At 42.4% G+C, this 13,526-nt stretch overlaps 1 long non-coding RNA gene across 1 annotated transcript in view; it reads right to left on the reverse strand.

Annotated features, from left to right (window-relative positions):
* LOC115067077 overlaps positions 1-13,526 on the reverse strand; it is a 59,125-nt gene that overhangs the window by 21,741 nt on the left and 23,858 nt on the right. The gene's annotated exons all lie outside the window — the stretch shown is intronic.

Genomic DNA, 13,526 nt, shown 5'->3' on the forward strand with positions numbered 1-13,526 from the left:
CAGAGCCAGACAGAAGAATCTTCTCTTCGAGTTTTTGGTCAGGGTAGTTTAAAAGACTCCCTAAATAACACAGGTTATTGCCACAGCCCTTGATTGCCTCCCAGAACTTGAAGATAAGACCCTATTGTTGAATACAGGTCATCCTATAGACACAGGACTTAGAGCACTGGTGCTAGAACTGACGTGGAATCCTCCTCCCTGAAGACCAGCTTTCATATTATCAGAGGATATTATGTAAGCTGCCGAAGGAGAAAACAGTCAGTGGTCCTTCCCAGCTGTACAGTCTAATAAACACAACGACTGGCCCAGCAAACATCTCTATTGGTACACATAAAATAAAAATGATTAAATCTAATTTTTAAGTGATGATTATTATATGATTAAAGTGTTTGTGTAGAATGATCCATATGTTGATCAAGTTGACTAGTCACAGCCTGGCACATGTGTTGCTCTCAACAAGGTGACAAGTCTACAATCTAGTACTCCAAAGGGATGGGAGGAATGAGAGGGATGAAAGCAGTCTCCATGGAGCTTCTCATTAGAGTATAATTAAGCAGAGTTGGAGCAAGAAAGGAGAGATGGAACTGCACTCAAACAGCCCTGGAGTTTGACCAAGAGAAGCTGATCAGGGCCAGACACAAAGGGGCTCCCAGAGACAACCTCAGCAAAGCCTGAGATAATGTGGGCTTACAAGGGCCTCTCATTGGCTCTACTGGAAGTAAGGATAGCCTAAAGAAGCAGAGTAAGTGGTGAGCATGTTTAACCACCATGTCTGAGAAGATGCTTAGGAGACGAGGAAAAGGCTGGGACTGGTACCAGGACAGCTGGGTTCAGCCCTGTGTTCTGACTCACTGTAAGACTGAGATGGATTCCTTCTGCTCTCCAAGAACATCTGCTATGAATCTCCAACATGTCAGAGTCCCTTCTTGGTGGCTCCTGCCACCCAGACTGTGCTGCCACTGATGGGCTAGCCAGTCATTTTCATTAGAAACGCTGAGTCCTCAGTCTTGGCTTCCTCTACACAGTGAACCAACCAAAACACACACAGAGAGAGAGAGAGAGAGAGAGAGAGAGAGAGAGAGAGTCTTCTGGCTCCTCTTCCATTATCAAAAAGAACGCCATCCCCTACGACATTATCTGGCAGAGCAGCCAACAAATTAGCCAGAAGCTGTGTCCTAGAAATCCAGGATTAACTACTGTGGGGTGAATGTTAACTGATGGGAAAAAGGAGATAGATAGATGCTGTTATGGTTTGAATGAGAAATGTCCTCCATAAGCCAGTGTGCTTGAAATTTGGGTCTCCAGCTGATGGTGCTGTCTTGGGAAGCTATGGCATCTTTGGAACATGAGACCAGGCTGGCAGAGGTAACCTACGAGGAATGGATCTTGAGGGATATACTCGACTCCATTTCAAGTCTAGCTCCCTCCTTCCTGATTCACCAAGATGTGAGGAACATCTGCCTCGTGCTCCCACCTCACCAGGTGGCGCCGTCCCAGCCATCATGCTGTCCCTGCCACAATAGACTGGATCATCCCCTGAACCATGAGCCAAAATGAGCCTCTCCTCCCTGAAGTTGCTTTTGTCAGGTCTTATATTGGTTACATGTCTCATAGTTGTGATCAAATACCTGATAAAAGTAACTTAAGGATGAAAGGGTTTATTTTGGCTTACAGTTCCAAGGGATGCAGTTTATCAAGGCAGGGAAAATGTGGTGGCAGGATCAGGAGAGAACTGGTCACAGTGTGTCCACAGTCAGGAAACAGAGCAATGAATTCTAGTATCCAGCTTGCTTTCTCTATTTTGGTCAGTCCAGAACCCCATCCTATGGGATAGTACCACCTACAATTATGGTGGGCCTTCCCATTTCAGTTATAATAAGCTTCTCAGACATGTCCGGGGGTTTATCTCTTCAATGATTCTAGTTTGTGTCAAGTTGAGACTACTAATCATCACAAGTACTGTGTCACAGCAAAGAAAAAAATTACTAATACATAAGCCAAGTACGTAAATGGTCCTTCTTCCTGTCTCCCAGGCAGCACTCCATCTCCCCATGGCCAGTCTTCAGAAGGTCTTTCTGTAGAGCAGGTGGACCCATGAAGGAGCACTCTCCCTGCCATCTCTTCACTCTTCATCGTTTCGTGGGGATCTTGTCTTTCTTCTCTCTTCTCAAATTCTCCTTGTCCTGATCTATAGTCAGAGGCATTGTGTCTTTAGCCCTGGCCTTGGGCTCTGTCTTCTCAAGAACATAGGCTATACTGTGTGGTCTTCAAAATAAGAGAGATGGGACTGTCCTTGCGTCTTCCTGGTCACCTCTGGGTCTGATATTCTGAAGTTCAAATTCTAATCTTAAAAAGAACCTTGACCAAGGCTTTCCACAAAGCAGACAACTCTGGTGTCTTTAACAGAGGATGCAACTTAGGATGCTACCTTGAGACACTGGGAAATTCCTACGAAGCATTTAGCATTTATTTTGCATATGAGGAAACTGATACTCTAAACACGGAACTCACTTGCCCAATGCTATGTAACTAAAAATGAGAAGGGCTGAAATTCAGACTCAGTGTGACCCTAAGCTGCTCGTCATCACTGTCCCATACTCTGTCTCTTAGACTCCTCTGGTACTTACATTTCAATCTGATAAAATTTTTCAGGCATTAAATTTTAAGAAACAAAATTTAAAATGGGATTAGGAGAGCAAGATAACATCCCTTGGGCTGCATTTAAACAATATATAGGAAAGGGTAAGAATTTTACTCTGTCTTTAAGGAGCTGAGAGTATATAGTCTCTGACTAGTAGGCTGGCCCACATAGCAACAGTCTCTTAATTTTTTTTCCTATAAGACAAATGCACATCAGAAAATACTTTCTTAATGAGAAAAAAGTCCTGACTTGGGTAAAAATGTAGGTGGTAGGTGGTGCAAACTCAAAGGCCAGCACAGCAGCTCACCTTCTCCTTTTGCGCCCTGTGTCATTGATTTTTTTTTTATTTTTAATTTTTGGATTTATTTTTACTTATGTGTATGAGCATTTTTCCTGCATGTATATAAATGTACCCATGTTGTGCAATGCCCGTGGAGGCCAGAAAAGGGCATCAGGTCCCCTGAACTGGAGAAATGGATGGTTGTTAGCTTCCATGTGGGAGCTGGGACCTGAACCCAGGTCCCCTGCAAGAAAAACACAGTGCTGTTAACTGTTGAGCCATCTCTCCAGCGTCCTTCCATGTCATTTCTTATGTGAGCTTCTTGAATGTAAAAGGGTCTTGTTTTGACCATTTGATTCTTCATCATCAGGTTCATGAGTCTCCTCAAGAGATAAACACTTTAAATGCATTAATACTTTCGACCTTAATGTGTCCTCTCATGTCTCCTGATCCCTCCCAGAAAGAAAGAGTTGAGATCTTTATCTTTTTTTCTCAAAGACATGGAACCTGGACTTGATCCTACTGAAGCTTCAACACCTCTGGGCACAGGTGTTAGCATCATCCTGGGGAGTCAGCACAGGTCTGAAGCCATAACAAGAGCAGACAGCTTACCACCAGGAAGACTGCCAAGTTCAAAGAGTCAAAGAAAGGCAAACCAGGTATTCCCACAGCCTTCCCTGTCCCTGAGTGCGTGCCCAGCCTCCTTTACTCCAACTGTCTCTGGGCTCACAATCCTGCACAAATAGTCTCTGGTGTTCTCCATGCAAAGCCTTGAGTTGCCATTCAGAGTCTCTCAATCATTTGACAGTTTGAGGAAAGTTAACAAGACTAATTCTTCCTCACACAAGATGAGTCTCCCACACACATTTCCACACAAGCATATGAATGATCTCATGGTGAAAGGTGAGCACAAGTTTCCAAGTCTGGTGGTAGCCAAAGCAGGAGCAAGTGTTTTTCAAAGACCAGAAGGCCACAGCCTGGTGGGGAGTCCTCAAAGGGCAGGTGCAGGGGCTCTTCAGGACCAGAGATCAGAATCCACCTGGGTCAAGACTGCCCCAATTTAAGGTGACGTGAAAGTAGAAGACACACTATCAAGAAAGAGGAAAGGAACTAGAGGAGGAGGTAAGGGAAGGCAATGGAGGTAAATATCATCAAAGTATATCACACGTATGTATGAAGCTATCACAGTGAAATCAGTGCTTTCTACAGCTAACGCATGCTAATGCAGCCCCAATTTCACATGTCTTTGTAGCATCAGAGTTTTGAATACCTTAGCTTCAGAGAAAAATGTGAGAATCTTGTTGAATATTGTTATAGAGAAGGAAAGAAGGAAGGATGGAGGGAGGACAGGAGGAGGGTTTGAAAGGAGTTAGGTTGTTTCTTCATCTACTTAAATGAAAATTACTTCTTCTTTGAAGACAACACGATGTCACAACTTTTCAGATAAAGCAGCACCATGGATCCTTGTTTTTAGTTTTGTTGTCATTGGCTAGCCAATGACTTTATTCTCTCTGTACTCCCTTCCCCATCTGAACAAAGATTATAATCTTCAAAGACTACTGTAAGACTAGGGATACAGCTCAGTGGTAGAGTGCTTGCCTAGCAAGTGTGAGGCCTTGCATGGGTTCAATTCCCAGCACCACAAACACTGTGATTATTAGAAAGACTGAGTCCTGGCAAGCAACATAAAGGGGCTCAAGGCTAACATCCCCTTCCCTTCTGTCTTCTACGTTGCTGTGAGAATCTGCCTGTGCCTGATACCACAGAGCCAAGGTCAATGCCTTGGGATCCTGGACTTGTTCTGACAGGAGGTGAGGGATAGAGCTATCATAGAAAGCCCTCGGGATCAGGGTCACTGAAAACCAACTGTTTCTACTTATATGCCAGCACTGCTCCTTCCTTACTGACTTGGGGTAAGCTACAGGCACCTTTCTGGATATTTATTTCCACATATGAAAGCTGGACATAAAGCTGGACACAGTGGCTCATTCCCATAATTTGAGTACTTGCAACTGAGGCAGGAGGATTTTCGTGAGTTCAAGTCCAGATTAGGCTACAGAGTGAGAGCCTATCTCAATCCTTTTAAACCCTCAAAATAGCTGGGAATAATAGTGGTGTTTATTTTAAAGGGATTTGGGAACACTGCAAAGTTTTGAATATCTGGACTGTTGACTAAGTGCAACTCGTGTTATAGCATGTCTATAAATCTCTTCTACCTGAAATTTAAACTTCTTGAACCAAGAATCGAGGTGTCTCTCTCCCTCACAACTCCAGCCTGTGCCTGTCCCCTTTATGCCTCTCTAAACACACTCTATGCTGTGTGCTGACTGTGGCTTTCCTCTTCCTCCTCCTGTCTCCCCATGTCACTACTGCCCCATCTTCTTAGACCCCAGAGAATGTGGAGAATCACTGAGCAAGCCCAGGAATTTGGAAAGTGTTGCAGCCCTGTTGGAGCCCTGAAATACCCTCTGTAGAATCCTGGACATACACTGGGGCACACAGGGAGGACTTCTGGAAGAAGAGATAGTTTCATGTGTGATTCACAAGATTCAGCTGACGGCAACACTGACCCGCACCCCACTGCACCTCTCTCTCTCTCTCTCTCTCTCTCTCTCTCTCTCTCTCTCTCTCTCTCTGTTTGGTTGAGTGGGTAAATGAAGGGCATGAGGTTCACTAAGTAAGAGGTGATGTGCTTGTGAATTTTTATTGTCCCTTCAGGCCTATAAACAGTTCCCCTCAAACCTTTCCAAGGCAATAAAACCTGGAAGGAGGTGAACCCTGGGACCCTAGAGTGAGGTGAGTCTGCCCCCAGTCCCAGGGGCTACATCGCAAGCCTGAGGCCATGGCAGGCCTTCCCTCCAGTCATCTTCCAGAGAAGTAAGGTAAGGAGACCCACAGAGCTGGAAGTGCCTAAGCCACCGGCTTGTCTGTAAAATCAGAAAAGGTGTGATGTTGGGAGGCTGGAGGTAGCAGGGTCTCTGAGGGGCTCCATAGCCAGAACCCATCATGAGGAAGTAAGCAAATAGGGTCAGCTACAGCGAGATCTGGTGTTGTGCCTCGTGTGGGTCCTGCTTCTTCCCAGTAAGGTGGCCTTGAATGAGTGACTAGACCTCTCTAATCTGTGTCCTCATTGCATGTGAGGACAGTAACATTCAGAGATAAATGTGTGCAGCCATCAATGCAAAGCGACTAACACAGTGTGGGATATGCACAGGGAAACGTCACAACAAATTATGACTTAACACGAGGATTTAATACTTCAGATCCAGAGGACTATTAGCATGAATCCATGTGGGGCTAATCTGAGGGGTCACAGAGGCATTTCTTGGGCTTATATCTTGGTGCTAGGATTGTTCTATCTCAGAGAACCTAGATCAGGCACAGCCAGGCAAAGTCCCCAGGATGACATCAGACATTAGTGGTGCCAAAAAAATGGGCTAGCAGACTCTCAGGGACTGACATCCTGAGGGGTTCACCTGCCAGTGTGCCACCAGGATGGTTGTGCCCAGAATTATGTAACCCTGTTTTTGTCCAGTGAGCATTGTGAGGCCAGAGCCAGCATTGTCTGAGTTAGACATTGAGATAGACTTATCTTGGCTTATAGACTAGTAGTGTGCTGGTGACCTGTAGCAGGTGGCAAAGGTGAATGAAGAGTAGCCAACTGTAGTCAGTACACCTGCTCAAAGGGAAAATAGGACCTCTATTTCCAGAAAGAGTAACACCTCGCAGAGCACCTCATAATCAGGGCTTTCTTTTATGATTTTTGGCTAAATGAGATTTTTATCCCCACGTAGTTAAATTTTCATATATTTGGCTTGTTAACAGAACCACATTTTATTTCCAATATTCAGTGCATTTCATAATCAAACACCAAGGTGCTCTTTGTGGAGAAGCTAAGTATGCGTGCTCAACTGAAAGACCAAGCTAATACCAGACAGAGCCAGAGGACTCTATGATTGCTCAGTGTTCGCTAAAGTCAGTTGAAATGTAGGTAAGAACGAATTGTTCCATAAGCTTATTTATACCACTGTATAGAAAATTCAAAAATGCATTAAGTCTATATTTAAGATAAATGTCAACAAAACAAAAAATAATAACAATAATTCTATGGCAGTACGATGTACCTAAAATTCCAGAGCCTGTTAGAAACTGCAAAGTGGAAGAAGAAGAATTGGAGAACGATTGAGGGGAGAGTAAAGTGTGAGGAGACCCCTATTCAAACGGAAAGGCAAAAGTTTGATATGTAGGGCAGGAAAGAAAGGAAGTAAGGGGGAAGAAAGAAAGAAGAAGAGGAAGGAGAGGAAGACAGGGAGAGAGCAATAAGACATTAAAGACACCAAAGGGCACCCCCAGAAAGAAAGAAATCAAGGAAAAAATAATGAGAGATTAAGTTTTATAACGAGAACGTAGAAGAATGGATATAACAAGTATAATTTTAGGCATACGCATAAGTTTAAAATATACAAAAAACAAAGGTTCTTAAATCTAATCAGCATAAAATTTAAAGCCATCCAAATTTCTTATAACTGGAGCATCAGTCAAAATTCAAGTTAAAAGCAAACTGTATTTCTAATATTGTGGCTGACCAAAGACTGGGAGAGAAAAGTGTAGGGTTTTCTTTTAGGTCACGCTTTCTGTTAATTCGTGCATAATTCAAATAGTGGGTTTCATTATCATATTTTTGTGTGTGTATATATCATATTTGCTCATATTTGATCATATTTGCTCTTCCCTGTTACCTACGCTCATTTCCTGCTTCCTGCTGGCCCCCTTTCTATTTTATGAAAGTCCCCCTTCATGCCATACATTTTTAGATTCTGCATATGAAAAGAAACGTGATATTTTTCTTCCTGCATCTGACTTGCTTCACTTAATAGTGATCTCCAGTTCCATTCATTTTCCTTCAAGTAACAGGACCTTAGGTTTTTTGATGTCTGAATAATATTCCATTGTATCAACATACTACATTTTTGTTTAGCCATTCATCGAGTGATGGACACCTAGGTAGAGTCCATGGATTGGCTATTGTGAATTCTGCCACAAAAATTCTCAGAACCCCACTTTAGTTATTTATTTCTTATTATGTGTATGAGTATATTGCCTGCATGTATGTAAAATGTACCTCTGTCATGCAGTGCAGTGCCCACAGAGATCAAAAGAAGGCATTGGATCCCTTGGAACTACAGTCATAGACGGTTGTTAGCTACCATGTGTGTCTGGGATTCAAACCTGGCCTCCTGTGAGAGCAGCCAGTGCTCTTAGCTGCTAAGCCATTAAAATGACACCCCTGAGTCCAAATTAGGATAGCTAATCCAAGTTTTGCTTAGAACACTTCCTAGGGATTAACAATTTTGAGTCGAGTCTGTTTCCTTATTCAGCACAAAGAAGCCATGAGAACACTCCCTCTCCACACTTCTATCACTCCACTGAGGACCAAGCATTGAGAAATTTTCCTATGAACATAAAGTACTTAAAAGGCACACCTATTTGGTTCCTAACCCCTTTCAAAATGTATTGGAATATCTCCAAGAGTTATTTTGCTATTATAACCCATTAAGTACTTTTAGGTAGTAATTTATCCAAACATTACGGTCATCAAGTTCATATACCAGAACATAATATGCCTTTTCTCCATGAACATGTAGACCCAAGTCAGAATGTAAAAGGCCAAGGAACCTAGCGAAGTTAAAATAAGACAGAAAACAGTAGCTAACGCAACTGGTTCAGCCGGTTATTCAGAGACACCAGACACAACCACTGAGCTGTTATTCCCATTGTCTTTTTCAAGTTCCTTCAAGTTGTGTGTGTGTGTGCGTGTGTGTGTGTGTGTGTGTGTGTGTAAATACTGTTCAAGGGACAGAAAGAAATGGAAACCGCTAATTATTAAGTAGCCACTGAATTTTCTCACTGCTTCAACAAATATTGACTGCGTAAGTGTCAGGCCCTGACCCTGGAGATATAAACGAATGGGACAAACGTTTAGAGTGTATAGTTCCTTAGAGGGATGGACCAGAGAGAAGTAATAAGAAAAGAATGATATACTCAGCCAATTGTAATAAATGAAACACTGAGATGCTTTGCAAAGGGAAGAGTAGTGTGGGTATTTACAGGAGGAACAGAAAGATTTCTTCAAAGCGAAATTTTAGGCCAAATCACTAGCTAGAAGAAAACACTTATGTGTGGAATCAATAGAGCCTCAGGCCACACCCACTGCAGTCTCTTTACCTGGACAAAGCTGATAAGCTGAAATAGAGAAGTTGTTAGGTCACAGATCCTCTGGCTGAGGGCTTTTGTGTCTCTCAAACCTCAGGCCACACCCACTGCAGTCTCTTTACCTGGACAAAGCTGATAAGCTGGCCTGCTGCAACCTTGCAGCTCAGAGTTTTCTCCCCTCCCCCCTCACAGCTGGATGACATCATGAAATTATAACTTTCCATTTACCAATGCCTTGTGACTTCCAGCACCTAGGCCAGGTCAAAGGGTTTGGAGCTGGTCTCCACTTCTCTAGAAACCTGAAAGAGTCAGAAACTCCCTTTATCTATGGAACTGAATGGTCTGTGTCCCTTCAGGGCCTCCATATGGCTGCCCATGACCAGATCCTAGAACTTTCCCACTAAAGTTCTTCTGAAGGATAATTTTGTCTTAGCTTCCTTTCTATGGACCTACATTCATCTCTTTTTTAACAGAAGTATTCTCAACAAAGAGGCAGGAGAGGCAAAGACCTTAAGCACTCAATACAAAGAGCACAAAGGAAGCCTGTGTGGCTAGAGAAGTTGAGTAGGAATGAGTGTAGGAGAAGAAATTCGAGCAGCAGACAGTACCAAGCATACAGTCCACGAGAGAGCACTTAGGCCTCAGGCCAAGTGCAGAGGAGAATCGAAGTCTTCGAAGCCGTAGAGAGGTGCGGTCTCACTTCGGTACAGGCTTTCTTCCGAGCTGTTATATGAAAAGTAGGCTAGAGTGCTCAGGCTAGGAGCAAAGAGAACAGTTAGGGCTATATGAACGTCCTGCCATATTCTGGAGACACAGAAGAAAGAGAAGGACCCAGTTCACGTTCACTGAATCGACTACAAAGTTTTCAAGTCTTGACCCATTTGTACAAAGGGAACATTTGGTATCTCCATGTCTGTCTCATATTCTGACTGTGAAATCTTGAACAAATTACATCACCTCTCAGAACCTCAGTGGGTTCACTTGTAAAGTAATTTAGTTGACTCTTCCAGAGGATCCAGTAAATGTTAGACTCCTGGGTTTCTTGGAAAGGAAAATGACTCAGATCTGTTGGAAATAGACCAGGTAGCTCCAGGCAATTCCTTGGGCTAGGACAGGCTATAGGCAAGCTTGGGTGGAGCCTCAAAGGGACTAGGGTGGAGACCCAGAAAAAGCTGGGTGCCTGATTGTGTAGTGCAAAGTTCCACGTCCCAGGTTGCAAGCCTTCGGCTCAAGAATGTGGCTTAGGTGGGGCCTGGTAGTGACGGAAACAGCAAAGAGAAGCAGAAGACAGTAAGAAACTATAGACTAATATTTAAATAGCTGTAGAGTTGGAAACATTGCTAAATGGGAAAGCAACTCAAAAGGCATAAAGATGAAGATAAATAGAATTTATTTCATCAAATATATATGTATCAAAATCAAAATTAAAATCATAAGCAAGAGTGATGGAGCACAGCTGTAATCCCAGCCCTGGAGCCTGGGCTACAAAGCAAGACCCTGCTTCAAATAAACCAAAACAACAATAACATTTTTTAAAATAACAGTGATAAAATCAGAAGTAACCTAATTGTAAATGAGCAAAAGACATTAGCAGGTATTTCCTAGAATAAGGAGCTCCAGTAAATTCATGGTAAGATAAACAATATTTGTGATCAGGACAACACAAACTATAACCACTATGACTGACAATTTTATACTCATTCAACCGAGAAAAATCATACAATGCTGGATTTGAGAGATTTAGATCTGTAGGATGTCTTAGGGAGCATAACAGAATTACCACCTCGGGAAATCATTAGCAGTGTTTTCTGATACTGAATACATATATATAATGTATAATTCAGTGATGTCATTTACAGATATAATTATAGACACATGTCAGTGCACATGACTCAAAATAGTCAAAGCCACACTATTCACAATGGCAAACACATGAAAGTTACTCTAATAGCCTTCAATGAGAAAACAGGTCAGTAAAAATGGTTTATTTATGAAGGAATAATGTGAGCCAGTTAAAATTAATAAACCATGTGAGTGAATTTTGGTAAAATGATATTAAGTGGGAAAAAAGTGCCAAAAGATTTCATATGGAGCCTTCAAGCTATTGGCCAAGTTTCAGATACTCATATGAGAGAGAGCAACACAAGTATTTCTTTATTGCAAGTGAAAGTTTATTGAACTGTATGCTTGATATTTTATGTAACTTACTGTATATGCTTATGTGTTATAAATCAATAAAAATCATTTCTAAAAGAATCATATATACCGTTGTGAGGTTATAAGCCATATTATTTTTAAAGCCTATCTTCTTTCTTTCTGTTTTTAATGTGTGTGTGTGTGTGTGTGTGTGTGTGTGTGTGTGTGTGTGGGTGTGTGTGAATGGGTGTGAGACATGAATACTACCTGTAGGGGCCAGAGGAGGTACATCAGACCCCTTGGAGTTATAGGCAGTTGTGAGCCACCTGATATGGGTTCTGGGAACTGAACTTGTGTCCTCTGCAAGAGTAGTATGTGCCTTTAACTGCTGAACCATCTCTCCACCCTCTAGCTTATGTTTTAATATTCTCTCTCATTAAATATAACTAAGTAATGTAGAGTCAGGGTGACGGTGACTTCAGAGGGGAAGTAGTGTGTACTGGGGTGAAAGAGCAGCCATGTTTATATGTAGTTTCTTATTAAAGGACTGGATGAATTGAGGAAGGTGATTCAGAGACATCTATTGCATAATTAGTGTAATTAACTAAAAATAAAAAATACAAGCCAAACAACTAGATGGTAAATTGTATGTGTCAACTTGACTGGGCCAGGAGGTATCCAGACAGTCGGTGTTATTTCTGAGTATCTGTCAGGTTGTCTCAGGATGAGATGGACATTAGAATCAGTAGACTGAGTATAGAAGACTATCCTGCCCAGTGAGGGTGGGTCTCCTGGATATACTGGAGGCTTGTGTACAAGGAACCTTGGGGATAAAGGGAAAGAAGGAGCTCAAGAGAGGTGGGACCATAGGAGAAGGGTATTATTAAGGGAGGAATGGGGAAAATGGGGCACTTTAAATGGAGAAACCATGGTAGAAGGGTTAGACAATGCAAGAGATAAATAATGCTTAGCTAGTTTTGGAAAAAAAAAAAAACAGAAGGGGTGCTGGAGAGATGGCTCAGTGGTTAAGAACACTGGTTGTTCTTGCAGAAGATCCGGGTTTGAATCCCGTCATGGCAGCTAACAACTGTCTGTAACTCCAGTCCTGACCTCTGCAGGCATTGTTCAACACGGGTACACTTACCTACATGCAAGCAATACACACATACACATAAAATAAAAATAATAAATAATTTTTACATTTAAAAAATTAGAGGGAACCATATTAATCAAGCAACCTACTAACAAATTATACATACAACTAGCTCAAGGAATATCATATATGTCTAGGCAAGGTTTATCTGAGAACATTTGGTCTTTGCCCAAGCTTTATCTACATGGCACATGGTAATTAAAAGTACCAAACTTGTGGAACTAACCTTATTGGATCTTTAACAGCCATACTTTGAGGCCTATACTAATTTGGTCAGAGGGACATAAAGGACAGTTTTTGCCCCTAGCCCTCCTAGGTCAATTAAGTTCCTGGGGACTATGAGCATCTCTCAAAATGTCCTGTTACTGTGGTGAGTCACCTGTCCTCTTGATCAAGGAGGCCATGGAGACCCCATCAAATGGACTTGAACCAGTGTCCAGTCTATAAAGAGGAGGGTCAACACAGAGGAAACATTTCCTCCATGCTTCCAAGTGAAGCCAGCCACAGTTGTACAGGACCTTTGACTTATCTTCACATAGATGGAACTGGTAAAAGAAACAAGCCAGGGGCTCCTCCCAAGCCCATATGACCCCTGAGGAACAGATCCTCAAAAGGTTTTAAGAGTAAAAATAAACTAGCTTATCTGGGCCAACTATATAGTCTTAAACACCCAAAAGGAAAGTATAACCAAAGACTAAAGAGGCCAATATAATTTCTTAAGAGTCCATGTGTATAGCTAAAGGCTACATAACAAGAAACAATGCCAGACAGGAGATACCTTCCTTTGAGTTGTTGGCCAGGGTGGCCCAAGAGACTCCCAGACAGTAACCCAGCATAGAACTGGGAAAATGAACAGCAGACCCCAATCTTATCTAAAGGAATATTGACAACTGATTGCTGCTAGATGAGGAAGAGCTGATCTTCCTAAAACAAAGATCTCTAGATAGGCTGACTAGACTCAGCAGATGGACAAACACTGGGGAATGGCTGGGGGTCCTGACAACATAGTAGAGAGTAACAGGGATGACAGAGTATATGGGCTCCAGTGGAGGCTGGGGGAGGCTATGGGAGGGTGCCATTTGGGAAGTGGGTATATAGATGAA

The sequence above is a fragment of the Nannospalax galili genome, unplaced genomic scaffold, assembly GCF_000622305.1.
Source record: "Nannospalax galili isolate Female #2095 unplaced genomic scaffold, S.galili_v1.0 scaffold765, whole genome shotgun sequence".
In the NCBI taxonomy this organism is placed as follows: Eukaryota; Metazoa; Chordata; class Mammalia; order Rodentia; family Spalacidae; genus Nannospalax; species Nannospalax galili.